General features: G+C 42.4%; 1 long non-coding RNA gene across 1 annotated transcript in view; it reads left to right on the top strand.

The window, feature by feature from the left end:
• LOC123240300 overlaps positions 1–2,125 on the top strand; it is a 10,120-nt gene extending 7,995 nt beyond the window's left edge. The window contains exon 3 of the long non-coding RNA XR_006505772.1: positions 2,024–2,125. This is a non-coding gene — a long non-coding RNA (uncharacterized LOC123240300). The remainder of the gene's footprint in view (positions 1–2,023) is intronic.
• Positions 2,126–4,513: the final 2,388 nt, after the last annotated feature.

Genomic DNA, 4,513 nt, shown 5'->3' with positions numbered 1-4,513 from the left:
CTCTCTCTCTCTCTCTCTCTCTCTCTCTCTCTCTCTCTCTCTCTCTCTCTCTCTCTCTCTCTCTCTCTCTCTCTCTCTCTTGCCACACTGTGTTTGAAATAATAATTCATCTAGAACTTTGAGGTTGGCAAGGATGCCATCAAATAATTTCATGACAGAAAAGAAGATGGCCACATGGAGAGAGCAAGGGATGATAACGGCTAACATTTATATAGCACTTTAAGGTTTGCCAATATTATCTCATTTTATCTTCACATAAAATGAAGGAGGTCAGTGCTATTACTAGCCCCATTTTACAGGTGAGAGGAACTGAGGCAGAGGTTAAATGACTTAGCCAGGATCACCACTATCAGTGTAAGTATCTGAGGCAGGATTTGGTCTTCTTGACTGCAGGTCCAGCTCTAAGATGATGGGGGGCTTTTCTGGCACCCTCAACTGTTTCAGGAGAAAACAAGGACAATGTTGAGCTTGGTGGGTGCACCCTTTGTGGTGAGGATGTGGAGAAAAGGAGGCTCATGGATGGGTTTGGGGTACAGACAGCATAATCATAGTGACTCATCTCAATGGGTGAGATCCTAGCCAGATGAGAATCTGGTTAGCAGAGGGATCATCCCTTCTTTTACAGAGGAGGAAACTGAGGTTCAGAGTCCGAGTGACTAGTTCACAGTCACTCAGCTAGCAAATGCCAAGGGCAAGCCTCCAAACCAGGCTGAAGTCAAGCCCTCCCTCAGCTGATACTTCATATCTCATTAATTAATCCTACTTGGCAGGTCCAGACTTCCTGGAAAGATTGTGCCTCCAGCCCCGGTCCTGGCCCTCTTTGAAAAACTCTGAGCATCCCTTATCTGTCACTTTAAGACAGAAGCAGCCCTAGGTTGATGTTCAATGACCCAAACTGTTAGATAGTGCAAACGGAGTTCTTGTCACTCTGCAAGTCTCCATAAAGCTTCTACCACCCAGATGCTGTTCATCTATAATTAGCAAGACTGTTACTGGGAAACTGGGTTCTTTCCTGTAGGTAGCCATGGGGACAGCAGACAGGCCTCAGCCCAAATTATTGTCTAAAACTACCTGTCATTTTTTTCTCCCTAATGTCAAATTTCAGGTCCCAGTGACACGAGCTCTTAGTGTGCTTTGGGGACCGAGGCAAGGTGGCTCAGTGGATAGAGTGCTGCCTTAGGCACTTCCTAGCTGTGTGAACCTGGGCAAGTCACTTAACCTTGTTTGTCTCAGTTTCCTCATCTGTAAAATGTGGAGGACCAAATGAGGTACATTTATTTTTTTTTAAACCCTTACTTTCTGTCTTAGAATCAATTTGGTTCCAAGGCAGAAGAGTGGAAAGGGCTAGTCCAGCGATGGGCAAACTTTTTAAAGAGGGAGCCAAAGGAAAGGAAATGTTCATCTGTCAGTCTGTTTCTAAGGCAACTCTTTCGAAGTTCCATTGGATTGTATCCTACTCATTCAATTCGTCAGATTAGGAATATGTCAGTGGCCCGATAGAATATTTAAGGGGACCACATCTGGCCCACTGGCTGTAGTTTGTCCGTCACTGGGCTAGGCAATGGGAGTGAGGCGACTTACCCAGGGTCACATAGCTAAGAAGTGTCTGAGACCAGATTTGAACCCAGGACCTCCTGTCTCTGGGCCTGGCTTTCAATCCACTGAGCCACCCAGCTGCCCCCAAATGAGGTAAACTTGTAAAGAGCTTAACACCTCTTGAAGTGCTATAAAATATTAGCTAATATAATTATTATCATCAAACAACAGCTTTCTCTTTATAACTATCATTCCAGCATTAAAGGCTTTTTTCTAAGTCCTTCTTCACCAAAAGTGAATGGCCTCTCTGATGGGCTAATGCACTGACTGGTAGGTACCTTATTAGCAATTTATTCTTTACATATCTCATATTGCCTTATTTGAAAAACACATTGTTCTCTCCCTAAACCCCCTCAAGTAGAAAGGATGTTTTCTGAGGGCAGGAATTCTTATTTTTTCTTTTTTGCATTTGTATCCTATCACTTAGCACACTGCCAGGCACAAAGGAGACACTTAACAAATGTGTGGTGAAGCTTGGCCCAAAAGAGATGAGGACTTGCACTTCCCTTTCTGCTTCCCAGGTGGAGGACTGGGGGTGTGGAGCAAAACATACACTGACAGATTCAGGTGAAGTAGTCATCCTTTTGGGGAAACTACTTTTTCTCCTTTCTTTGTTATTCTTGGCTATGCCAGCTGGCTTTCTTCTCTAGTGGAAGGGGAAGGGACACTCCAAGAAAGGAAGGCAGTGTAAAAACAGAAGTTAGCAACAGATAGAGAGAGCCAGACATACAGAGAAACAGAGACAGATTAACAGAGAAATAGAGAGAAGTAGAAAGATAGATAAGTTGACTGATACAGGCAGAAGAAAGTGACAGACAGAGGTCCAGAGATATAGACTGAGATAGACCGACAGACAGAGGGACAGATAGAGGGATAGATAGATAGATAGATAGATAGATAGATAGATAGAGAGAGAGAGAGAGAGAGAGAGAGAGATGGATGGATGGATGACTATAGATAGAGGTAGACAGACTGACAAATGATTGATAGAGAGATAAACAAAAGTAGATAAACAGATTGAGAGAGAGATAAAGAGAGAGGTAGATAAACAGATACAAAGAGAGATAAATACAAAGATAGACACAGAAGCAGATAGATAGATAGATAGATAGATAGATAGATAGAGAGAGAGAGAGAGAGAGATATGGATGGACGGATGACTATAGACTGAGAGAGGTAGACAGACTGACAAATGATTGATAGAAAGATAAACAAAAGTAGATAAACAGATTGAGAGAGAGATAAAGAGAGAGGTAGATAAACAGATACAAAGAGAGATAGATACAAGATAGACACAGAAGCAGATAGATAGATAGATAGATAGATAGATAGTTAAATAGATAATTGGATAGATAGATGGATGGATGGAAAATTGGATAGATAGATAGATAGATAGATAGATAGATAGATAGATAGATAGATGATAGATAGATAGATAGATAGATAGATAGATAGATAGATAGATAGATGGATGGATGGGTAGATGGATGACTGTAGATAGATAGAGGTAGACAGACTGACAAATTATTGATAGACAGAGACAGAAGTAGATAAACAGATTGAGAGAGATAAAGAGACGGAGAGGTAGATAAACAGATACAAAGAGAGATAAATACAAAGATAGACACAGAAGCAGATAGATAGATGGATAGATAGATAAAGGCAGAGTTAGATATTGAGAGAGAGTTAGATAGAGACAGAAAGAGGTAGATAGGTAAATAAGATGAGAGAGAAATGAAGAGACAGATAGATGAATGAATGCTTGTTGAATTGTATTGAATTCAAAAGTGCTGTGCCTTCTGCCTCTTCACAGCTTACACATTTTGTTTCCAACCTCTCAGGTCCTCAGTTTGAGCAGAGTTGTTCAAGTGCTGTTAAAAATACCTAAAGAGGCCACCATTAGCACAATCACCCACCAAGCTTCAGAGTACTTTGTCTGGCAGTCATCCAGCTGCCAATGTGACAAATCTTCCCAGGTGAAGGGATTGGAGAACTCTAATTGGTCTCTCCTGGAACTCAGATAGTAAAATAGAGCAGGGAGGGGCCTTGGACTGAGCAAGCTGCCTCAGTCCTTCATAGCATTTATGGAACTGAGAGGGATTTTCAAGGGGGGCAAAATTGGGCAGACCAGTAAACCTTTATCTTGGTTCACTTTAGCTCCTACAAGAAGTTCTGGGCACAGAACATAATCCTTGGGGTCAGGAAGTTAGAGAAACAATGTTAGTGAGATCTAGGGGTTCCAGAGAGCTGGTCCTAATGTTGATTGACCAAGCTGACTCTGATCTGTGCTTGGGACCACACTTCCCATTTGCTGCCTCAGTTTCACCTGAGACCTAATAGTACATTTCTGACCCAACTTCCTCTTTGCTTTTGCTAGGTGATTAGCATTCTTGACCTTGGAAAGGAAGCAGTGGAAAGAGCACTCATTGGCTCTGGAGTCAGAGGTCCCAGGTTCAAATCCCACCCCTAATACAAGTTATTTAATTTCCTTGGTTCTCATTTTCCTCATCTGTAAAACAAGGAAGTTGGATTAGATGGCCTTGGAAGTCCCTTCCAATGCTGTCAATGATTTGTGAGTAAATAAGCCTGCCCTTCAATAAACCTGGACAGGGGAAAACAGAGAAGGTTTTCTAGCAACTGGGGCTCAGTTCATTTCCAGGATCTTGGATATTCTGGACTTTAGGTGTCAGCAAGAAGAGGAACAGGAGTCAGCAATGGTTTTCTAGGGAGGGAGGTGCATTCCCAGTGAGTGTTTCAGATTCTTCTGAATCTTCTACCTTCCTTTGTCCTTTTTCTTCAGGGAAGAGTCTTGCTGTACATACCTGGGGTTGTGGGAGACCAAGAAAAGAGCCCTGTGACCAGGGAACCATGGTGTCTCCTGACTCACAAAAAGCCAATCTAGCATCTCTTCCTGCTG

Source organism: Gracilinanus agilis, chromosome 3 (assembly GCF_016433145.1).
Source record: "Gracilinanus agilis isolate LMUSP501 chromosome 3, AgileGrace, whole genome shotgun sequence".
Lineage (NCBI taxonomy): Eukaryota > Metazoa > Chordata > Mammalia > Didelphimorphia > Didelphidae > Gracilinanus > Gracilinanus agilis.
Note: the sequence above shows the minus strand (reverse complement) of the source record. Positions and strands in the feature narration are given on the sequence as shown.